General features: G+C 41.4%; 1 long non-coding RNA gene across 1 annotated transcript in view; it reads right to left on the reverse strand.

Annotated features, from left to right (window-relative positions):
* Window positions 1-22,287, reverse strand: part of LOC122465184 — a 56,353-nt gene extending 34,066 nt beyond the window's left edge. The window contains exons 1-3 of the long non-coding RNA XR_006289832.1: window positions 22,197-22,287; window positions 10,216-10,437; window positions 10,048-10,129 (exon numbers count right to left, since the gene is read on the reverse strand). This is a non-coding gene — a long non-coding RNA (uncharacterized LOC122465184). The remainder of the gene's footprint in view (window positions 1-10,047; window positions 10,130-10,215; window positions 10,438-22,196) is intronic.
* Between the last annotated feature and the right edge of the window lie 3,458 nt (window positions 22,288-25,745).

Here is a 25,745-nt window from a genome sequence, read left to right on the forward strand (position 1 = left end):
AATAGGGTTTTACTTTTACCGCCTGATCCGTAGTGCATTGAAGTCAGTAGAAAGATTCCTACTGCTTCCACGGGCTTTGGTTCAGGCCCCTTTAGAGAGAATTCTGGTGGCAACATAATTTTTCTCCTACTGGAGAAAATTAGAACAGATAAAAAATGTAAATGTTAAATAAATTCATCAATATTTTTACAAATAACCCCAGTGAGTTTGCTCCACTGTTTATTATTGTTGGAAACATATTTTTTGTTGTTCAAACTTGTCAGATAAACCCCAGTTTATTCCTGAAAATGTTTGCAAATCCTAAAAGTTTCGCAAACTTTAGCATGAATGAGGATTCATCTGGAAAGTCATACCAGAAGTGTATTATTTGTTATACATCGTTCTTCAGTCTCTTGTGTAAAGCGTTTCATGCATCCATTTGGTGGCAGAAATTATATCTAAGATTTATGACTCAGGTGACAAATTACATACTACAAATAAGAAATAGCAGTGGACAACAAATAGTCAATGACATAGTTTGCAGGCGCCCCATAGGCTAGAATTTGAATGCATAAACTTTCTTTTAGACTCCAGGGGTACATACTCGGAGTAGCTATCCCATGTCACTACTCGCCGACGCCTGCGCTACCGCAGCCTCACTGCTAACGTGATGAGAGCTAGTGCAAGTATGTCTATTCAAGCTGGGAATCACACCTCCAGCTCCAAATGTAGATCTAGCCATAGATTCAAGTGGATATTTCTCATCCTCATGTCTGGGACAGAGAGCTAGGCATTACATTGGGAGGAGCTAAAATAAAATATTTCCCTTTGCATAGTAAGGCTCACCCTGTGGCTGAAGGCTTGTGCGCTGTTCACACCTGGACATGTCTCCAGGGTACCACATATCTGTACGTCATGTCACGACAGAAACTTTGCTGTTCAGTGTCCTAATGTAATGTTGTTATTTACTTGGTGGCGGTGTGAAGCGCCAGTCAGTGGGGAAGTGGACTTTCGAGCAATTGAAAAGGGTAGTAAGTACCACTGCTTTATGGTATCCCTAAACTATAAGAAGCAGCAGCATAGGTAAGGAGGTGAGAAAGAAGAAACTTTATGGATATGTCTGAATTTTGTTTCTATTAGAAATATTATTTTATAGTACAGAATTCATGTCAAATAAAATAAACTCCATATTGAATAGCCACTGAAAAGGCAAGCACACATCGGTGCAAAAGGAATTTCAGGTAGAACTGAAAAACGGACTGAATTGTTTTATAATCATGAGTAGTACTTGTGGCTATGGGACCTACAATAACAATAAAAGTAAACAAATTTCATTATTTCTTCACTCTAGGAAGTCAGAAAGGGATTTCACACACCCCTCCTCCATCCTCAGCGTTGCACAATAGGCTGGGTGCATCACTGTGTTTTTTCTCACAAGCATCAACTGCCGGAAACAGGATACTGAGCTTGATGGACCAGTGATCTAACCTGGCATGGCAAATCCCACATGCCAACCTCCTACACAACATGGTCACATGCATGCCATTGTGTTACATAATAATCGCATTAATAGATGTTTGTCAAAAATGGCTTTTCCCCCTTTATTAGTTCATATTCGTTATTCTTTGATGATTCATCCAAAAGTGCTGCTTCTGCACCAGCTCTGGGCCAGGCAGGCGGCCTTCCTTCTGGGTGCCTCACAGCACGTGAAACAAATCCAAGAAGCAAGAATGTTCGGATAGCGCAATAGGAAGAACGCACTCCCATAACACAGAAACACAGACTTCCACTCTTTCTCTATAGTGCTGTGCAAAGGATGTACATGTAAGTAAAGAAGATTCCTGGTGAAAATGAATATTCCGCTATGAGAATCAGGATTGACGCTGATTTCAACTGCAGACGTTGGCACGGAAAGAAATTATTTTTCAAACCCCAAAGCTTCCCCTGCTAAAGCAGTTAAGGTTGTATTTTCATGCTAGAAGGAAAAAGTGATGAAAAGTTCTTAAAACTGAAGAAACAAAATCCTTGATTCTTATCCAAAGTTCTGCAAAACAAGATCCCATATGCTAATGGCTTGGCTTAGGAAGAGGGATAAAATGGGTACATCTTTCTGTCTCACTTTTTTCTCCCTTTCATGCCTTTATTATTTTGTATTTCAGTTTTTTAAATTAGTCTCCGCAAGGACATTTGTTGAAACTTTGATTTTATGGAATTTTTAGACTTGTTCTTAGTTCATAAGAATCACATGCTTTATTAATTGTGGTTTTGTGTGTGTATGTGGGGCGCCACTGAGGGCCTCTGTCCAATTTTAATATGTCTTGCTACGTTTGCTCATTTATAAGTTTTATACATTTATGTTGCCTTTCCCTTCACATACTAAATTGTATGCTCTTTTGGATAGGATTTGTCTTATTTATATGTGTGTAGCATGCCTAGCACAAAGGGGCCCTGAACCCTGATTAGAACCTCTGTGCACAACTAGAAAACCAATAAACAAACAGTAATAATCATGTAGCCATTATGGTATGTTGTTATTATTTGTACTGCAGTAGGAAAGGACTCCATTGTTGTAGGTGCTGTATAAACAAATTGTACAAGATAGCCTCTGCCTCAGAAAGGTTGCAGTCTAACTAGACTAGACAGAAAGAGTACGAGATATTCTGAGTCCCACTCCAGTGCCTTAACCAAAAAATGATCCTTCCTCTTGTTTTATAAGCAAAACAAATAGCTCAGAAATGAATTTAGACCCTGTTTCTGCACAAGTCATTTACACCCACAAATAGTCCCATTGGTGACTTAACTACTGAAGATCTTAAAAGAGCTTAATTTTTGTCCTGAAAATTCAGAGCTTGAAATGAATTGGGCAAAAAAAGCACACTGCAATAAAGAGATGAAGCAGACAGGCAACATTTCTGAACATTCTTGAAAATCCAAGTAACAAAGGCAAAAATCCTAGACTCAACTTGCTGAACCTTATATCTCTTAGGACAGTTGGGATTACCCCTCTGCCCCCCAAGGTATCTTAGATAAACTCGAAGGAAAAATACTCCAGAGCTTCTATGTCCTGTCCTTTTATTGTTTCTGGATTCTCTAATAATTATATAGATGCAGACCAGTGCTAATTTTGGAAGGCTTTGCTTCTGTATGCAAACTAAAATAATTAAGGAAATCAGATCCATCGACTGCTACAGTGTGTAAATTGATGACATGCAGAGTTTCAGAAGGAATTTCCTCCCCATTAATAGCATTGCACTGCAGGCAATGAGCATCATGGGATTTTAATTATCTCCCCATGGAACATCAGGTATTCAAGCATCAAATGCTGGTCACTGCTGGAGGCCGGAAACCAGACTAATTGAACGAACAGTCTGATCTGGAATGAAAAATCCTGTTTGCTTATGTGGAGGGATTTGTTGGATATTTATTAAAGCCTTGCCAACATCTTCATCAGGTTTGGCCTCATCCTTCAAGCTAGGGACCAGTGGACTTCTGTAACCAATGCTTGTGGTGTCTCACATTCTGAGCCAAAATCCTAGGATCTGCTGGTAATATTGTTTTAAGGAGCGGAAACCCAAGTCTGATGCTTAAACAGCCTTCACAGCTGGCCCATTGATCCCAAAGATAGTAAAACTTGGTATCTAAAGATGTTGAAGAGGGGATTTATATTTACTCCTCAGAAGATGCAAGATGCGGAGCTGTCACAAGGTGGAAAAGGAGAACTCATGCAAATAAGCTCCTAACCCCTGAATACAGCATTCTCCCCTCTCTGGTCCCTTTCTCAGCCCCTGAATATTACTATGTTGCTGACACTTTAGTAATCCATTCATAGATGCTACAGTGGGAGAGACAGGACCTAGGATCAAGTCTCTGTTAAAAAAAAAAGTCTTTATAAGAGTTTTGGGTAGAAGGTGTCTGGAAATGGCTTAGTCTTAATGTCATTGGAGGCGACCGACATTTCATGCCCATAAGAACACAAAGAAGCCAAACCCCTTCACTACCTCAATATTTTCATGTCCAATTCTTAAGATGGTTAGAATAGGCTCTTTCCTAAATGTCTTCATCAGCTAGGTATGGGATTTAACATTAACTTCAGCCGCTTACTATACTAGCTCCATAGAGGCTTCTCAGACTCTTCACTGAGCCATGAGAAAGACTGAAACACCTGTTTCCACCATCAACACAAATGCTATCATTATAGTCATCAAAAGTACAGATGGGCCCAAGCTGCAATATTCAGACCTGAGTCTGAATTCCAAACTTGGTAAAGTTCAGAGTTGGCTGGTCCTGGGATTTTGGTTTATGTTACAAAGAAATGCTTACATTTGGATCCAGAACCAGTATCATATTTTGAGCTCCCTCCAAAGTATGGAGCCATTCAGAACCTAGTTCACGGTTTGGGTCCATTTTTAATTAAAGGTATGAATATTAGTCTATGAACAGATCATGTAAAACAGTAATGGCTTGTCAAATCTGGCATCTGATGTCAAAAGGTTCTATTGTGCTTTGTTGTTTCTATAACTCCTTGAACTTTCACTTCTTGAACTGCATAGTTGAACTACACAGACTGTATAGTAAGTCCTCAGGAAAACTTGCTTCTAGAAATTTCACAAGATATACTTGTGACAGATATATCAATTTCCTGCAATATCTTGCGGAGATCTTACTGTATTAAGTTTATGTATGATTGTGGGCCAGGGACCATATGTACTTCCATATGGAAGGGTAACCACAACCCCTCCAGGAACTAATAGTGCGGGGTGGTTAGGCAAATTCACTCAGGTTGAAACACCACCAGAGATCCACCACCACCCAGAGAGAGACTCACATATACTCGCTCAACTGAATTATCTGGGGACCAACAGACAAAGAAAGGACTTTTGTATAAATAACCTGAGTTTAGACTGACATAGGACCTTCATTTTGATCCAGCGAACGGACAAGACTCCCTGTCCAAGTGGAGGGCCCCGACCTTGGCACTGACCAGAGCTATTGTGTAAATGGTGGGAGGGGGTGAGCTGTGGTAAGCTTATTACCATGCATGTAGGTTATTTTATTGTTTTTAATATGTTTTTTCTATAGTTATTTTACCTTAAGAATAAATGTGCTTGCTTAGAAAGAGCCATGTGATATCTTAACAGTGGCAATTATAAATCCTAAAAGAATCCCAAAGGTGTTTTTTCAGTGTAGAATAGTTATTAATCAATCCCTAGATTGCCTGTTCCTGGCCAGGACTTAGGGAGACCCTGTGTAGTGACACTAGATAGCAATGACTGTGATAGCTGTGTTAGTCTAGGAGCTAAAGAGCTAGAGAAAACTACAGGGTTTTGCTTGCATCCAGCAGCCTCAGTAAAGAATCCCCGTAATGTTCATTACAATTAGACCTGGCAATAACAAAAACAAAAAAGCCTTTTCCCCTGTGAAAGAATTCATCTTTCTGGAGGAAATTCAAATAATGGAAAACTTCATCTGAAACTGAAATATTTTGGTCAAAAACTGAAATATTTTGATTTGGAAATGCTGTGCCCATGTCTTAAGTTCCCATTCTCACCTATAGGCCATGCTCCCTAGTTGAACTACATGTCTCAAGATGCACCATGATCTCACTGTGACAGACTGACAATGTCCTGTAATATACTGAACAAAACTTATGGAATTAAAGTAAATATTTAGTAAGTTAAGTTAAACCTTATTGAATTAGGTTAAATACTTTTGGGGTCCATTGTATTACAGTGCAACTGGGTATGTGTTATTGTGACATTCTATGTACTTTCTCTAGTAGGGTGGGGAGATGCTAATGAACTTCCTCACTTGTCAGCCTTTGAAGCCCTGCCAGGGAGATAAGACATGTACTAGTTCAAACTGGATTCTCCAAAGACCGACAAAGAAAAGACGAGATTAGACCAACTCGGGGCCTTCTTCCTGATCCAGCAAAAGGACAAGGCCCCTCGTCCAGGAAGGGCCCCGATCCTGAGGTCTCATAAGACTGTGTGCTTGTTCTGAGCTGAAGCTCTGTTGAACTTGTGACCACAAGGAAGCCCACAGGGTGGGGTGTTGAAAGACTGCTCTTGCCTGAGCCCATGTGAGAGCTGGAACGAACTCTGGTAAGGTTATAAGTTTGCGGGCAGGTTCTTTAATTTTTTAAAATACGTTTTCACTTTAATGCTTTCACCCTAAGAATAAAGTGGGCTCACTTAGAAAACTCTGTGTGGTAACTTAAATCTGTAGCAATCACTCTGTTATCAGTCTCTGAAGAGAAAGCAGGCAGGTCTTTTTAGGCTGACTGTCTAACAGCCATGGAGCTGGAAGCCTGAGGGTTAGGTGCCCTTGCTGAACCACTGAGGGGAAATACAGGGGTAGCGGCCCTGAACTGTGACACGCCCCTGTTGGACAGGAGAGGTGGTGCATCGCAGGAGTCTGTGGCCTTGGTGTATTGTAGGAGATACAGTGTAATGGGGGAGCTCAGCCAAAGAGGATATTGGGGAGGTGAGGCAGCCCAACTAAAGCACCCGTGGCACACAGCAGCAGCATTTACAAATAGAAATATTTCAACTTTGGGGCCTTCAATTTTCCAATGAAAAATTGAAATTTTCCATGGATTGTTTTTGCAAAAATATTCACTTAGTTGAAAACCCAATTTTCTGTTGAAACCCAGTTTTGGTGGACAATTTTTGACTTGTTCTAATTATAACCGAACTGGGGCACAACCAGAATTTTCATCAAGAGGGGACCCAGAGCTCTCCCTCCCCTGCTCTACACCCAGATCCAAACTTTCTCCCCTTCCGTCTCCCCCTGCACTCAGTCCCATTCTCTCCCCCACTGCCTCTGCACTCTACCCCTGCATGCAGCTGTACACACACACTCCCCTTCCACTGCCTCACATGTGCCCCAAGCTCTTCCCCCAAATTTACCCCGCACCCAGCTCTGAGTTTTCCTTGCCCCACACCTAGCCCTGAGCTCGTCCCCCCACACTGCCCTGCACCCTGCTCTGAGCTCTCACCCATCTCCGTGGCCTTCCCACCCCACACACTGCCCTGGGCTCTTACCCAAAGATGTGGTCAGGCTGAAGAGCATCATCCCCAGCAGATACCAGGCCGTTCTGGCTCCATCCAGACCTCCTTCTGCATCTCTTCATCCCCAGGAAGCACCAATAGTCCAGATCCAATTCTCCTACCCCCCTCTCCTGGGAACTGGGGGTTCCTAGTGCCCCCTGCTTAGCTTCTCCCTGGGGACTAAGGGTGCCCAGTGTTCATGGGCACCGGAAGGACTACAAAGGAAAGGGGCCAACCAGGTGTACGGGGGTCACAATGCCACTCAAATTAGGCCCAGCCACCCCTCTATCCTGACAGAGGGGCAGCTGGGCAAAATTTGAAAAAGTGGCATTGCAGATCTGGCACACAGGATTGCAGCGCCACTCAGATTTGGCCCAGTTGATCCCCCATCATGATGGGGGGGTAGCCGGGCCAAATTTCCAGCTCCAGTCAGGGGTTAAGGCAGGGGCCTGGATCCCCTGACTCCGCCCCTCAATTGTGACCCTGCGATTGATTCAGTCTCTTCTCTCCTGTGAAAAATGCCGAAGAAATAAGAGCTACAAGAGCCACTCTGGTAAATGGCCTGAATTTGCTGACCTCCCGAACACACTACAAAACCCATCTGTTTAAGCCTGCCTTGGCAAAGGGCTGAGGCTGCTGAGGGTGAGGTTTCTCTCTGGTGAGAAACTGCTGTGAGGTGAGTAGGTTAAGTCATATTGTGCTGACGACAGGAAGGAAAAGTGCTAACACTGCTCTGAATGATTTATAATTTTTAACTCTGGTGTTATTGTGTTTTTAAATGTACGCCAAGGGCACCTAGAGCTTTGGAAATGTGCCTCTTGGGGTGGAGTTTCTTTTATACTGAAATCTAAATAAACTACATTGAAATTCCGGCGGGAAAACAGGAATATTTACAGCAGAGAAACCTACTGTATAAGATCATACATATCTGATTCACAGTGTGTACTATGTGGTAGCCCAAGGAAATGCAACAATTGAATTATTTAAAAATTATTAAATTAGCACTTAATTAGATCTCACTTTTTATTTAACTCATTTTATTCTGTAGGTAGAAATATAATTTAATTGCAATAGACTGATCAGAATAAGAAATTAAACTCAAACAATTATTTAAATATAGCCCCAGAGTGGACTATAATTTAGGACTGTCTGATGTATTGGGCTTTTTTATAATATAACATTAAAACTAATGGGTAATTTGTAGGGTGCATACATATGAAACAAATTAATTCAAAGGCCCAATTATTACTGTATATCATGAAACAGAATGCTACATCTATATTCATATAATACCACTGAGCAACAGTACTTTGAAAACTAGACAAGAATTCCACTTAATCTTACATTATGTCTAAAATGAAATACACAAGGGGGTAGTTGTTGTTGTTGTCATAAGTGTTTTAATCAGTATTGCATCTGGCAAGACCTATGAAGGGCTTAGAACCCTTTCCTTATTCCAAACACAGAAGTCTGGGTTAATTTGGCCTACTTTCAACTTGCCACCTGGTATTTCTATTGACCTGCACTGTCCTCTAGTTTTGGCTGTTGTATTAAAAATATAGGAGGGGGAGCCAGTTTAAAATCTGGTTTTGTTCCACTGATTGCCTCACTCAGTCACAGCACTGTCAGGCCTTCTGTTACTCTTTGGACCCCTGAAACTTCATTAATTTCCATTTCAGGTGGATGGCCCCTTCCCTAAAAAGGGCTCCTACATAAGAACCTGATCCTTCAAGGGAATGAGCACTTGGTGACAAGTACTGAGTGCTTTCCATACTCTCTGACCTCAATGGGAGATAAAGGCGCTCAAACAGGATCAAGCCCTAATGGCCTGATTTTCAGAAGTGCTGAGCAATCTCATTTCCCACGAAAGTTAACTGAATGGCAGGAGTTCAGTGAGTTTGGAAGCCAGCCCATAAGATTTCAAGCGTTAATGAGCAAAAAATGAAAATAAACCAACCTAACCAAACCAAAAAATCTTAATATTTTGCCTAATTTCCTGTGTTCTTATTATTTTCAGTTAAATGAATGTCAAAATAAAGTGTGTGTGCTTTTGAAGTACTAAATTAAAAAGTACACAGTCACAATTAGCCCTGTCCCAGTTTAGAGAGATGGGAAATGAAGCTGGTGTAACAGAGGCATAGGGAAGTTTGGGTATAAAAAATAAAACTGCTGACTGAAAAAATACCTCCCCCCACACACACACACTATTTTCTTTTCTTCAGACTTCAGTGCCATAATGGGATTATGGCTCCACAAAGGGCACACCAAGGTAAAGTCCATGTCATCCAGAAATGGGAGCAAGCAGTTTTCACAAAAAGACAAAAATAGCCTGTTACCTAAGAGCTGAGCAGCTCAGCTGTTTGTTTTTTACAAAAAGAGGAAAGGGAGCAAATATAGACTGACCTGGCTTCTGGTCTGTCTCCATTCTTGACCCTACAGTCTTTCTTTTATATATGATATGAAATTCATTTTGCTGGCAAATGAGAACACCATGGAAGTTTTTGTCATCAACAAGGGTCGAGGGCAGGCTAGAATGAATAATTTAATGGGACTTCTTCATCTCTAAATTCTACCACTTTGTGAAATTCTGTGAGGAGCTGTTGGATTCATTTTGTAGCATCTCAGTGGCCAGCTTCTGAAATATGGTGTGAAAATCTGTATAGGGAAAATACTATATTGTTATCAAAAAGAAAAGGAGTACTTGTGGCACCCTAGAGACTAACCAGTTTATTTGAGCATAAGCTTTCGTGAGCTACAGCTCACTTCATCGGAATGCATCCGATGAAGTGAGCTGTAGCTCATGAAAACTTATGCTCAAATAAATTGGTTAGTCTCTAAGGTGCCACAAGTACTCCTTTTCTTTTTGCGAATACAGACTAACACGGCTGCTACTCTGAAACCTATATTGTTATCGTTATTTGTTTGTTTAGTGCTAAAAATGTGTACAAGGCATAAAACATAAAGACAGCCCTTTCCCCAACAGGCTTAGAGTCAGATCCATGCACATGTACCATAATACCTGTGTGAAATTACATTGACGTCAGTAGGTCTCCTCATAGGTGCAGGGATCCCTCCATGCTGAGCATTTGTAGGTTCAGGGTCTGAAAGACAGACACAGAGATGACATGAAGGCCTTGAAAATGAAGAGGAGGGAAGAACTTGAGGTCTGTTTTTTTTAAAAACGTACTTGTTTTTAACTCACTTCTGTGGGCAGCATGGGCAATGAGGCTGAGGAAGGATATGCACAAGGGGAGTCTGGTTTCTGTGTTCTCCTGGCCGCGCACAGGAGGGAAACTGACTTGAAGTGAAGAAGCTTGGGGTAATCCTCACAACCATAGTTCAGCTTCTGGTTGGGCTTCACCTAATCCATGTAATCTGAGGCTCTTTAAAGGGCTTCCCAGGATGAGCCCTGTCTGAAATACAAAGGGTAGGTGGTTTTAAAAGGGCAAAAACTGTTTATCTTTATTAACTGTAAATTACTGAAGCCCTGAATTATGGCCATTAATAGAACAAAACTACAACACTCATAGTACCACTGTAAAAGAAACATTCCAGAAAAGTGGGGAAACTCTTGAGAAAAAATAATGAATATAGATAACTTAAACCCCTTCCCCCACTGCCATTAGCAATACCAGAAGAATGAAAATCTTATTTGCATCCTGTCTGATAGATCAAAAGATCAAGCTAATTAAGTAGCTGTTATTGTTAGGAATGCCTTTTAGAAATGAAACATTAAATTGTATTTAGCACTCAACACCTACACACCAAAATACATAACCCAGATGAGCTAATCTTTAAGACTGGAGTAGAAATGAGCTAATGTTGTTAGGGGATTGTATGCACAATATGGCAAGAGATCAATAAGGATGGAGGAAAAAAAACCCACCCCAAACTACTCAGCTGCTAGCAATAAAGAAGCACCAAGTTGCAAAATGCATTAACTATTTCTTTGACTTGTTTCTATTCTATATTCAGTTCAGTTTTATAATGCAGGCTCGCACCTTGGCTCCAGTGCTGCAGCATGTTCATTGCGACAGTATGTTCCTCTGCAATTCAGAGCTGCTGTGTAAAATGTAGTAAAAACATGTTCCCTCTGCAGAATGATAGAAGGACATTTGTAATGCTGGACAGTATGGAAGCTGAACTGACAACATGTTATATGACTTTTTTTAAAAAAATCCCAAAACCTAATTTTAGTTTTAAAAGCATGAAGCTGGCCTCAGAAGCCAAGCAACTGAATTTGTGAGCTGTTAAATGTCAGAGCTGACCTCTGGGAGTTTGAGGAGGGATGATGTGGTGAAGGGCAGGCTTCAGGTCATGTTTTATACAAAAAGTTTAATTGTTCTGGCTAGGAAGCAAAAGTGACTCATTTACTTGAAGTGGGTCCCTATCTCCCAATGCAGATTTTGAATGGGGGAGGATATGGCTAGCAATAATATCTTTAAAAGAATTGGACTGGTTTACTTCAGTATTTTAACTACTTCCATACAGATTCATTTGTTTTGGACACATAATTTGATAGTGGTCCAATGATAGCAAAACACAGTGCCTTTGTCACCCTTTTTGAACCCAAACAAGTCTTTTCACTGTGTTTAAAGCAGGGAGCTTTTTTGCCAAAGAAAATTGTATGCTATTGGGCCTTTTCTTACCCTTTTATTGAAGAATGTTAATTAGTTTATAGTTATATGGACTGTAAAGTCATCATGACACCAAGTTTGTGGTATAGTATTTTCCAGTTGCATTTTCTTTATTGTCTCAGAAACTTCCAAGTCTAGATTAAGCATGTGCATTTTGAATGTGGCTAAAGATGAGTAATGTGAAAATAAATAAATAATCCCTCACTCTTTGCATACCAAGTACAAAACTAAAATAGTGTGGGGATTTTTCATTTCAACTCAACTTGGCTATGACCTGTTCCACATGCCTTAACTCACCAAGTTTTTGCCACCTGCTCAGTCTTGGAGTTCCCACTGCCATTACTAATCCACTAGTCCCCCCTCACTCCACTTTAAAATGAAGAGCCACTGACTTGTCCTGCCTCTGAGAGGCCATCTTAGCAGAGTTCAGGAGCTGCAGAATTGGGAGGAGCAGCACAACAATCACAAAGATGGGGGATTTTTAAATGATAATAATGCTTTAGATTAACCACAGTTTAACCACTACTCTAGTGGAAGTCAACAGCAAATCCAACACTGACTTTGTTGGTGCTGGATGAGACTCATATAGTGCCTGTCTCCTGTGAATCTCAATACACTTTATAAACATGAATTAATTAGGCCTCAAAACAATCTCTGTAAGGTAGATAAAATCCATTTTACTGACAGGTAAATTGAGGCACCAGGAGGTTAAACAACTTGTCTAAAAGTACGTATCTAACAACAGAACCTTGGAGCTCTAGCTCCATTCTCCAAGCCTAACCAGCACTCCACTCTGAGGTTCAAATGCTATGAAATGTGGAGACGAAAAAAGAGAAGAGGGATTTGTAGGGTGAAGGTATGAATGAAAGAAAGAGCATGGGATGGTAAAAGCAGCAAATGGACCTGGAAAGTAGTAAAGATGGGGCCAGAACGCGAAGAAAAATAGGGCATGTACAAACTAAAAGGGAAGAAAGTAGAAATTTTTCAAATTTATTTTTTGTGACATTTTTCTTTGACGAATAACCCCTTCCCCCCCCCACCCCCCCAAAAAAACGCAGACAAATTATTTTGCTGGAAGTTTTTAGCTCTCTTATATAGAGCTGGTCAAATTTAAGAAATAAATTTAAAAAATAAAAAAAATTGCACAATTTGTTACTGGCTTTTTGACCACTGTGTATGGAAGAAACTCCTGTGTTTTTGGTAGCTCTTGGCCACCACAAAATGTGAACACAGAGCACAATCTAAGAATAATATATGTACAGCATATGCCCACTATGTCCCTTGTCCTGTACCATTGAAGGCAATGGAAATGTTGCTATTGACTTCCATGGGAGCAAGAACGAGCCCTAAGAGCTTGATTTTTCAACCACTCCATACACAGTACTCCCACTGACTTTTTAATACATGCAACAGTGGCAATGCTTAGAGTTGGTTACACAATGGGTGGGGTTTTCAGGGAAATTTCTGACTTTTTGGAGAAAAATTGAAAGCCAAAGATGTTCATCCAAAACCCACAATATTTCAGACAAAAACTTCTGTGTTAAAACCAAGAATTTAAATTTAGAAATGACACCACAGTACCTTATCAGAGTTACAGTTCTGTTTTCTTGTGCCCCCATTCCCTGATAGGCACTGAGTTCTCTGACCAAACTACATCTCCCATGATACATCATTGTCTCCCTGCTTGCTAAACCATCACAGAGCATTATGGGAGTCCTTGGCCATACTGCTTCATGGAAAATGTAGACCATCCTGGGAATCTGGCCCATAGAGGAAATTGAAGGCATGAGGTACCAAAACTGCATCTCCCAGAAGGCACTGCAGCAGGGGTTTTCAGTCTGAGGTTTTGGCTGAATTTTTTTCATTTTGTCTGACACTTTCCAGGGGGAAAAAACCATTTTACTGAAAGCCCAATTTTTCATCAAAAACAAATTTGATGCATTTTTTTGACCAGCCCTTGTAATGACCCCTGCTTTCCTCCGCTCGATTTTTGCTATACTTTTAAAGTACGTAAGAAAAGAGGCCTTAATTTGGGTTCCCCAGATGGACTACATCTCCCATGAAGCAGTATGGCCAGGACTCCCATAAAGCACTATGATTGCTCAGCAAGAATGAGAAAATATAAATAAGACATATATATGCAAATTAAAAATGGACCCAAGCAGCAAAATTTGCACCCATAATCATATTTGCCAGCCCATTATAGAGATAAGTGGGGGCCAGTCATAAAGATTTGGTCTGGTTTCCCCAATGTCAGGTGTGCATTAAAGCATGTTGTTGGTGTGAGCCCAAGTGTAGTATAAATGTTTTCATACACCATACCATGCACCTGTACCAAAAAAAACCTGACTTATCAACTGAAAGGGTATCTGTTAAAAAAGAATACACTATAAAGAAAAAGACACATCTGAGTACATCTTGTCTTATCTCTCTATCTGGTGAGTTCTGTTTGTGCCTGAAAACAGTTTCACTTTGCTGGAGTTTGTTCCCATGAATAGCTTCTTTGATTTCAGTTAGAGCAGGATGCTCAATAAAAATCTGGATCCAAAGCCTTGATCTGGTTTGCAACCTATCATTATAATGGACTGACTCCAAATACTGAATCAGCTCACAGTTTGAGAAAGTTCAGAATCTGAGCTGGAGTTCACTCTCACGAAGAGAGAGAGAGAGAGTGGTTGTGCAGTTAGAACATGTCCCTAGTCTCTGTTTCCCAGAAGCTGGGAATGAGCAACAGGGGATGGATCACTTGATGATTACGTGTTCTGTTCATTCCCTCCAGGGCACCTGGCACTGGCCACTTTCAGAAGACAGGATACTGGGCTAGATGGACCTTTGGTCTGACCCAGTAGGGCCATTCTTATGTTCTTATTAATCTGGGCTGTAGGAGACATGGGTTCAATTCCTGTTCTGCCACAACTATCCTGCATGAACCTGGTCAAGTCACTTAGATTCTCTGTACCTCAGTTCCCCCTCTAAAATAATACTATCCTACTGCATAAGGGTGTTGTGAGGCTAAAGGGGGGACATATAAATTCCTTTATAAAATAATTAGGGATTAGTTAGACCTGAAGGTTCAGTTCAGGCCATCACTAATTTTAATCTACAATCCCCTCCAAGTTTTGCTTTAAATGCTGTATTCTCACCCAAAACCTAAAAGTGAAACTCAGTCAAAACCATGCACTTTCATTTAGTTCATATCAAATCATGTGAAACCATAAATCTTCCCAGGTTTGTTCAATAGATTTTATGAACCTAAATCAACCTTTTGATGTACCCAGTCTGAGACTTGCGAATGGAAGAAAATATGAAAACAGGTGAGTTTCCCATTGTTCCAAATTGCATTGTGAACACTTTTCTTGGACTTAGCTGACTCAACACCTCTGAAAAGTGGAGACTGAAATTCTAACCCAGATCCAAAATTCACAACTAGTCCCTATTGCCATGACATGCTGGATTCAAACACCCAGAAACTTTGGAAGCCTCAAAATCAAGAACTGTCAGAGCTGTTCCCTTTCCATTTATTATGTTTTTGACAATATCTGTTAGGATTTTTCACAAGATGTTTTTTAAGTTTGCTTGTGGCTGCGTATCATTATTTCTCATTCACAACTGGATTCCACATTATTCCCTCCTGACAGGGTTTTATGAACATTTCCTTATGTATAAAAAGCACAAGCCGTAAGAGACCCAATTACATAAGCAAGAATGAATGTGTGCTCTGATATGAGAGAAGCAGGTTGCATTATCTTGATTGCATTTCTTTTGAAGGTGGAACTTGTCTTCCCGACCTCCATCTGCCATTCAAAATCTGCCTGTGAAAAAAAGAATCCCAGAAAAGCCAAACACTGAACTTAGAATATGTCCATAAGGAGTCACCAGATGTGATTGTAGCTTGTGAAGACATCCCCCAGCTAGCTTTAATGTAGGTAGTTCAGGTACCAAAGCGGTGATGCCGCAGCAGCCTGGGGTTCTGCATGCCAAAAGAATACTAGCCCAAGTAATTATTCGGTGTTCTGGGCTGGCTTCTACAGCCCACACTGAAGCCTGCGCTGCCACAGCTTCGCTGCTCCGGTACCCAGGCCAACTAGATTAAAGCTAGTTCATATATGTCAACATGAGCCGCAGTCACGCTCTGTGATGGCAGTGTAGTCATACCCTTGGACAGTTAAATGCTAGCACTAAGCTTTGAATGCATACAACTAGTCTAAAGCATTAAGTGTTAGCAGCCAATGTTATGAAATATGGTAAGAAAATGTGCTAATCATAGTGCTAAAGTGCTTGTCCATAACCATCCATGGACATGGTTTCTGGGCTCCTGAACTGAACAAGAAATACAGGAGGATATTTTTGCCCTTCCTTCTTAAGGGTATCACATTGTGTGTTTGCTTCTGTGGATGCCTGCCAGCATCCTGAAAAGGGAGACAGCCCTCACATTAATCTCCTCGCAATGGTTGTTTCATGGATTTGTTTGCTCAAGACTTGTTAAAACTCCTAGTAAAGATACGCTCTCTAAACGTAACTCTACAGGAGAGTGCAGGGGGCTGAGATGATGGATTTACTTGCTCAAGGGGGTGATAAAGTCAGAAGAGTTTAATGATATCTGATGATGAACCTCAATAGGTTCAGTGTTTTGTCCAGGTGAGTACTTAAAAGCTTGGATACTTATTTGGATCTCTTGGCTCTGCAAGGTAGAAAGCTCATGGGAACAATCTCTATCCTGAGATTTCTTGTACATCCTGTTTCTCTTCCAGCCAAAAATGAAAGGTGAATGGACTTTCTTGCATTATTTGAGCACTGCCACTACCAGCCTGAATGCAGATGTGCATAGGAAAATGAAAAATAATGGGTTAAATTCACCATGGATTACTCAGGCTTCTACTGGCACAGGCAAGGGTGCAGGGCCCTGGATGGAGGATAGCCCAAGTGATGGAGGTTGTGGAGCACAAGGCAACAACTTTCCTCTTCATTGGAGAACCCGTGAGGAATCAGTGCAGCCCATACACTGGGGGCCCCACTGGCCAAGATGTGGATGATGCACTTTTTCAATCAGCACATCTTTGCTGCACCCTTCACCAGCAGGATTTCTATGGAGCCCTGAGCAGAAACTAGAGCTGCTCCCATCTTGTGAAATCTCTAAGGACAGGCAGCGGTGTAAACACCATGGTGGCAGCAGGCCTCTATAGCTTACTAAGGCCAAGACAGCATCAGGATTTTTTTTTCTGTAGCTCAAAAGAGATTCGGGTTGAATTTGCGGTAAAGGCTCTGTTCATTCCTTATTTGAGACCAATGCGTTCAACCAGCTTTGGATTTCACATGGCTATTATGAAATTAGTTTCCTGGGTAGCTTTTGTATGAGGTTGCCCTGTTCAATTTGCTTTTATGATCTAATAAAAGACCAGCAAGCACGACTTACATAAGTATACAGAATTAGAATGGGCTTTTCAAACTATTCAGTAAGCATTTAATATACCAGCACAGGAAGCATGATTTTATAGAAACTCAACATTGTACCTTGTAATGTGACTTATGCTCATCACTGGTTATTGAATTTATGTTGCTGGGGACAGGGCACTGAGAATGTCTGTCCTTCCACTGCCTTTCACAATATTGTTATTTATGAGAATATTGTGAACTAGCTAAAGCCTGGTTTATATGAAGTGTTTGGAAAGGCATTTGCTATAATGAATGTGTAGTGGGGGAACGTGGAATTTTATCAAGTAACACAGGAGCAGATACTGTAGGGCAAAGAATTAGGAACAAATGAAAACATCTGAGGCCCCGTGTTATTTTAATTCTAAGGAAAGTAGCTCATACTGTGCATGTGACTTTCATTTTTAAACTCTTCCCCCTCCAGTGCAGATGGACAAAAACTTAACATGTTGTTCTTTTTATTTTTTTTCCATGGAAGCAAAGAGCTAATATTTTAGGAAGAGATTTTACAAATGCAATTACAGCAACACACTGTAGTTTAGTTTGCACATGGGTAAACACATGCTTTCACACCAAGGGAAAAGTTTAGCTTGGCACCTGGGACTGAAAAGCATGACTCCAATCTCACTTTAAAGCCAAACCTGCAGAAACTCAAGCCATTTCCAAAAATAACATCAGAATTAGAGACTTGAACCTCCTCAGACTGGTCATGCTGAGAATGATGATCCTGGGGACCAACAAAGCTACTGAGTCCCCTACGGAGACTTTGTGCATGCTGATTTTGTGTTCCAGCCATGCAGAATGAACCATATTTCAGCAACTGAATACAAGAATAAATGAAATAAATTCAGTTCCTAGGGTTTTTTGTTTGTTGTAAGTATGGACTTGTGTTTTTACTTGCAGTATCATGGCAAGCCTAGTAGAGCAATCAAGGTCCTATAGTAGGTGACACATTGTCAGGGGGAAGTTGATTACCATGGGCTCAGCTGCAGGTTTCCTACAAGCCCTGAGTATCTATCGACATCTATCTTAGGTACTAATATGGCCCCCATTGCTATGGTGTCTGACTGTCTCACAATGCTTAATACATTTAGCCTCACAACATGCCTGTATTATCCTCTCTTTACAGATTGGAAATTAAAGGACAGAGACGCTTAGTTACTTGCCCAATATCACACAGAAATTCTGGTGGAGCAAAGACCTGAACTCAGATTCCCCAAATTGTAGGGTAAGCCCCTAACCACTGAACCAAGTTTACTCTACACGTAGTTGCACTTCCCCAGGTACAGATTTGTCATGTTCTGGGGTGCAATCCGGACCAGGGAGGGGTTGTGTCACTGCCTGCCCTGTAACCCTGGGTGCCTCACAATGCTTTGCTGCTGTAGCTCCTAACCTGGGCTGCTCACCTACCATCATGCAGGTCACACCCTGAGTGTCTGTGGATAGCTGCAGCCCTGGTCCAACAGCTCTGACCCCAGCAGCCTGCCAGCAGCACACCAGTCACTGGTTTCTACCAGCCTTGGTTACAAGTAACCAGATGACCCCAACAAACCCCCATCCCGAATTTCCCCCAAACTGTGTACCCTGAAGTGGCCAACCATCTCCTGGATGGCTCAGAGAAATAATAAAGTGTATTGCTCCTGTAAAGAGACAAAAACCACATCACAGCTTATTAACTTAACAAGGGTGAAACTTCCTTTTATTTAAACACCACTGAGTAGGTTTATAGTAAAAATAAAAAAAATATTTAACAATAGATCTTAGGTTAAGGGATTCGAAGTAAAAGAAATACAATTAGAAAGGGTTACAAGCAAATAAAAGTGAAAGCACACATCTTAAGGTCTAAAACTTAATCTAGCAAGATATAGGCATTGTTCAAAATGGTGTCTCTCACCAGTCATTCTTTTTCCCAGCCATAGCTAACTTTCCCTCAGTCAGGACCTTCCACAAAAGTATAAGGAGCTGGCTTCCCTTGTCTTCTTAGGTGAAAGATCTTTGCCTAAGCAGGTGAACACTTATATTCAGTTCCAGAGACTTCAACCCCCACCTTGGTTGGAGGACCCATCTTTCTCAGCTTACAAGAGCTCCGGCCTCATGTGTCTGTCTAGTGATGGATGCCAACGATAGCTTCTATCCTTGCTTATATCTTTCAAAGTTCAGTTAACTTGTTTCAGGAGGCAGGATGACCTCATGCTGTTCTTCCCTTCTTGTGGACCTCCCATCCGCTTGCTGATTTTTATGTAAATGGGGCTTCCATTGTTTTTGGACACCTTGTCTAAACTCACTGGAGACAGGTATTTAAAGCATGTCTACACTACCAAATTAGGTCAACCTAAATACATCGGCATACAGCCACTGCAGTAATTACATTGTTTTTGCATGTCCACACTCCTTATATTGGCAGTGAGAGTCCTCACCTGGGATGCTTGTACCCCAGTAACAGTCAATATAAGCCACAAAGTGTCTACGCTGACACTGTGTCGACCTAACTACATCAACTTTGACTCTACATCTGTAATAGAGGTGGAGTTATTAAATCAGTGCAATCAACATTTTAGTGTAGACACTTCCATAGTTAGGTCAACGTAAATGGCCTTGTGTTGACCTAACTCTGTAGCGTAGATCAGGCCATAGTTGTGACATTCTCTCCTGTCTGGGCAGACTGTAAAGCCTAGTATCAATGAGTATCCTTATATACTGTTAATACATACATTTCACAATGCTATTAATCACCAGTGGGTCATTAACTTTCAAAAAAGACTTCACTCTATACACTTTTACAATACAGTAATGTAGTATACAATCCGTTGTTTATTGCTGGAGGTTCAGCCCCCTGTCTCTATAGACCAGAAAACCTTTGAAATGGATTCTTCTGAAAAGTAAAACCCAGACAAAGCTTCTCTCTCCTGCTGGGCATGGACGCCATGCTGTCTTCTCCCCCACTTGTTGGTATGAGGTTTGCCTCCACCTGTTGTTAGCTTGTTGGGTCTGTTTACTGCTAATATGTAAATTGACGTAAATACACATTCCTTTGTTTAGGATAGACCTATTTAACAACTCTCCCTGATGTACCTGGTTTACACACATTTTAGTTATAATTCCAGGATGTATTAATAACTCTTAACACCCATTGTGTGCATATATCACACAAGAATATTAATGAGCAGTGAGTTATTAGTCTTCATATGATGCAAGGAGTATTCTGTACAAAAAGTATTACAATGGTGTGTAGGGTGTGAATACATGGGTGCTTAGTGTCACAGGAATGTGATATACAGAGTCACTTCTGGTTCCTCCCTTTGCTGCAGTGGAGGGAAGTAGTCTGTACCAGCCCTGTATTTGGTGCAGATTACTTCCCCTGGTGCATGGGGAGCTGAGGGGAAGGAGGGGAGCCACAGCTACTTACACTCCCTGTCCAAATGTTTGATGCAAGTAGCCCACACGAGGAAGGAAGGAAGGAAGCTAGCTCTTTTTCGTCCCCTTACTCCCCTGTTCAGGACCATAGCCACAGTCACAAACTGGCCCTCAGTGGTTAGATACTTCCTAGCCTTTATGTGGCATCACAGAGGAGGAGAGGAAGTCAGTATCACTCCTTGTGCATCCCTATAAAGGCCAGCTACATTTGCAGTCCTAGCACACACAGAAGCCAAGGAGCTATGCCCCAGATGCCTCCCCCTAGGAGCAACTGGACAGGTAGAGGCAGGAACAAGACAGACCCTTGAATCCATGCCCCATGTGCCAGCCAGCTGGACACACAGGGGGAGGATGCTTCACTCCTGACAGGGGTATTGTGAATTAGCCCGCATCCCATACACAACTGGGGAGCCACCTCTTACTGTGGGCTGTATGCCCACAGCAAAGCCTTGCCCAACATTATTTAACACAACAATGTTGTGGTGGCACAATACGTTTTGATTTTCCCATGTATAGAGATTCTGCTAGGAGAAACAACATAATTCACACTAACTATTACAAATCCTGAGCAGCATAATAAACCAGAGTGATTGATAATATGCATACACCCCTGTGCCTTATTATTCAGCTCTGCATAAAAATGTTTACGGTATGTTAAGAAGCATGTCCTGACAACCAGAATCAGTGTTTATGAAACTCAAGACCCTGTCCAAGAGCCTCCTAATACAAATTTTCCTCATCAGAGGACTGGTCCCTATTGTTCACTTCTAGGCATTTTCCATCTCAATAGACATTCTGTTTTGCACGTTTTGGTAGCTATTTAAGTTACGTCATAGGAGGGGCAAAAAATAGACCAGAAGGCCTTTCCTAAGGCCAAATCCTGAAGCCCTGACACAGGCGAGTTTTGTCTGCATGAGGACTGACAGTATACTCGTTTTCCGCATTCTTTCAGTACTCCTCTTTATGCTTGGCATTGTTAAGTGGCCCTATACACATCACTTGCTGTTTCCCCAAAGCTTGGGCCCACAGCATGAAAAGTAATGACTGTGTGCTAACTATAGGCAAAAAATATGTAACTATTGTGGCTGCACAGAATCCCTATGCTGCAAGTAATATGCCCAGTGTACCGTGTCTCGGGGCAAGGACTGTAAGCCCTTCAGCAGCTAAGCCTTGTAGGCACTAGCTCTAGTGGATCCCAATAACCACTCAGACACATGGCTAAGGGAAAGGTTATTTTAATAGTGCTGGCAGGAAAGGGAAAAGTTGCCAATATCCTAGGTATAGAGGCTTAAGAGTTACAGTTCACGTGAATAATGGCGGTTCTTATCTAGGTCCCTAGGACAGTCCAACTGAGAGTCAGGACAATTCAGTCCTTGTGCCTGGGTGCTCTTTCCAGTTAGTCTCTATTCAAGCAAATAGGAGCTTGCAGGTTTCCAGGCCAGGCTCAGCTAGAGTCTCTCATAGGGCGTAGGGTTGCCAATCCTCCAGGATTGCGCTACAGTCTCCAGGAATTTAAGATTAATATTTAATTAAAGATTATGTCATGTGAGGAAACCTCCAGGAAAGCATCCAACCAAAACTGACAACCCTACAAAGGGGCCCCACTGCACTGGCTCCCTGCACAGCTGCTGTTGCTACCCCAAAGTCCCACACAAATCTGCACCCAGTTGTGATGTCTGGCACTCACAGTCTGTTCCACGAGCGACTCTGTCCAAAGTTGCTGGGGGCTTCTCTCCAGCTCCCTGCTGCCAAGCGTCTCTCACTCACAGAGAGCCCAGCCACATCCTGGTTCAAGGAAAGGGAAGTGTAGTGGCGAGGAGATGGCTGATGGGAGATGTAGTCCCCTGCTTTGCAAATCCATCACAATTGTTTACAGTGCTCCAATATCTTATAGTGCTACTGAATGCACCACTGAATCCAATAAGACCTCTCACATACTTAAAGCTACTTAAATACCTTGCTGGGCCTAAGTGAATTGCCCAAAATCAGGAGATAATGAGTTGCAGATCTGCAGAATCCAGATGTCTTGACTCCCTGTGCCTTTCCTTCAATATTATCTTTCCCCTGTTGGAAGTATAGATAGGAATTCAGACTCAGTATCTTTCAAAATGGTTTCTGTACTGGAGATGTACGAAATGGTAGAGATAAAAATAATAATGATCAAAACTTTGGCCCCAAGCTAAACATTAACCCCATTCCTTTTTTGAAGTACAAAACATTTCCACTGACTTAAAAATTATTTTGTCATTTTCACATTCATCTTGATTCTGGCCAGGACTTGAATGAGAAGTGCCAAAATACTGTAAGAAACGATGTTCTTGCAGCTCTAATGAAGGCTTTCACTACTGAAAATCTCACAACAAAAGCTGTTTTCACAAGATGTCCAGTCAGTTTTAAAGGTTACAAGAAGTTTAGACAGTATAAGCCCGATCCCTGACTTCAGTAGAACTGTGCCAATTTACATCGGCTAAGAATCTGGCCCTAAATTTGATTCTAAGTGTTTCCAATCAATGTCTCCCCTTGGTATCTAAGGCTAATGAAGGCCCAGCCAGTCATCCTAATTTTTGGGTGCTTCTCCAAATCTGCCTCTTTGCTTTGATTGCTGTCCCTGACTAATTCACATGGAAAGACAGAATGCAACCTGTAAACATTGGATCCCGCTGCGTAATGTGCTGTCGCCAATGGAAATTAAAGGTGCTCACCAACTTGCAGAATCGATTCCAGTGCTGGATATTTTTAAAGGGATGCTGCAAACTGTGGGCTAGACTGCGACCCGCACTCAAACTGGTAAGCCCTTTATAGTAAGAGAGTGAATGCTCACCAAAGTGAGTAAGGGTTGCACAGTCTAGCTCTGTTGGAACAGTCATCGCACAAGCAGTATGCCTGTCTTTTGCAGAAAAGTGACTTGCTTCATCAACTAGTTTTCCTTGTTAATCAGTATGCAACATCATTAGACCGTGTTCACCTGTGAGGTTATACCAGGGACAGATGTGGCCCATTCAGTGGATGAGTTAGAGGAACTGAGGAGAGGTTGAAGAGCTCAGGAAGGCAGAAAGCAGTATGCTTGCGGTATCCTTGAAATAATTGCTTTGTACCTATACCCTGCATCTGTGCCCATTCATAAGAGTAACACATGCCGATTCATGAGAGTAATACATGCAGAATGTTGCTTTTTCGGATGCTAAGGAATGTTTTTTGATGGACATAAAACAAGCCAGTAATGAGGACAGAGCAATTTTGGGACAAAAGCTTGAAGAAAAGCAGGATACTGTCACACACTCACAGTACCAGGGCTTATCCACGTCTAATGGCCAGCTCTGGGGTTCATTGTAAATGAATACAGAGATCATGCTTTCTTTGCTGTTTCGAGTGAATTGAAACTGTGGGATAGTGCACCACCTGTCTGATGCGAATACAGTTTTTGTAAACTCACACTGTTCGCCATCAGAGAAGAAACAGAGACTGGATTTTTGTGGCCATCTGAAGTGTATTCTGGCTTCACCCTTTGGTTTACAGAAGCAGCTTGGCAGCCACCAAACACAAATCCCTGGCAAGCGGAGGGGAGCTGGTATTCGCTGCGTTTGTGCTGGAACTCAAAACAAATAGGGAATAATGCAGCTTGTGTGTGCCGAGCAGGCCTGTGATACAAACAAATTTGGACTGCTTTGGAAAATGCTGCCTGGGGAACCTTTACCACTAAACTCTAAAAGAGCTGGAACTAGAAGTGCAAAAAAAGCAGGACATATTTTAAATCTGTGCAAATGCTACGGGAAAGCTCCAGATTAAATAGTTCTGCACTGGGCAATATGCACCTCTCCAGTGCTTTGTAACATGTTAATATGGTCCGTGTTCCCGTGAAGTATGCAAAATCAGCAAGCACTGGAGAAACATGCTTCTCATTTACTAAGAGATTTTAAAAGGTTGTGTACATTATATAGAGGTCAAACAGAGGAATTTAAAGAGACACACTATCCTGGAAGTAAAATTGTGGTAAGAAAGAGGGTTTGAAATAAAGCCACTGTCAGTTCTTTAAAAGACTTATAAATTGTTTTACATGCCACTAATACCCACAAAAAAAATTGGGTTGCCATGCAGATCTTTCTTGGCATAGCTATGGTAAAAAAATTCAAATGGTTCTAATCATGTGTGTGGTTTTTGGACAATCCCTGATCTAAAGCTTTCAAAATACTCACAGGTACAGTAAGTAAACGGGCATATTTTTATCTAAGAGTACCCATCACGGCCAGCCTTTTTAATGGAATCAATGTGTAATATATTTTGAGTCAGGCAGCAAAGACCTGCAGTTCCTACTTCCTGCCAGATTCTCATGGAGCTAGGACCATTCATAATTAGCTGTAGATTTGCCCTTCAATTTTGACTTAGCTTCAGGGAGAGTTTTGCTTCCACAAAAACAGCGTGAAAATTGAGAAGTGACTTCAGGATTTGACCCAAGTTATTTTCCTTCCATGAGTGGGCACTGCAGTTAGGCTGGACTGAAGTTTTCAATATTTCCTAAGTGACTTAGGTCTTCAGGGCCCTAAATTTCATTGAAAGGTAATGGGATTTAGGTTAAGTGCCTAAGTCACTTTGAAAATGGGATTTGGGCTCTGAAATTATTTTGGCACTGTTGAAAATTTTACTTAAGGACTAAAATTAAACCATTGCAAAGGAGTTTATTTAAAAGTCTTGCAAACATGGTATTTAACAATACATGTGGGTGAATAGTATGGACACCCAGAACTGGATGCTGTCATAAATAGAAAGGGAAGGGTAAACCCCTTTAAAATCCCTCCTGGCCAGAGGAAATCTCCTCTCACCTGTAAAGGGTTAAGAAGCTAAAGGTAACCTCGCTGGCACCTGACCAAAATGACCAATGAGGAGACAAGATAATTTCAAAAGCTGGGAGGAGGGAGAGAAACAAAGGGTATGTGTGTCTGTCTATATTTTGTCTTTGCCGGGGATAGACCAGGAATGAAGCCTTAGAACTTTTAGTAAGTAATCTAGCTAGGTATGCGTTAGATTATGATTTCTTTAAATGGCTGAGAAAAGAATTGTGCTGAATAGAATAACTATTTCTGTCTGTGTATCTTTTTTGTAACTTAAGGTTTTGCCTAGAGGGGTTCTCTATGTTTTGAATCTAATTACCCTGTAAGGTATCTACCATCCTGATTTTACAGGGGGGATTTCTTATTTCTAATTACTTCTATTTCTATTAAAAGTCTTCTTGTAAGAAAAC

The sequence above is a fragment of the Chelonia mydas genome, chromosome 3 (assembly GCF_015237465.2).
Source record: "Chelonia mydas isolate rCheMyd1 chromosome 3, rCheMyd1.pri.v2, whole genome shotgun sequence".
NCBI classification, from domain to species: Eukaryota; Metazoa; Chordata; order Testudines; family Cheloniidae; genus Chelonia; species Chelonia mydas.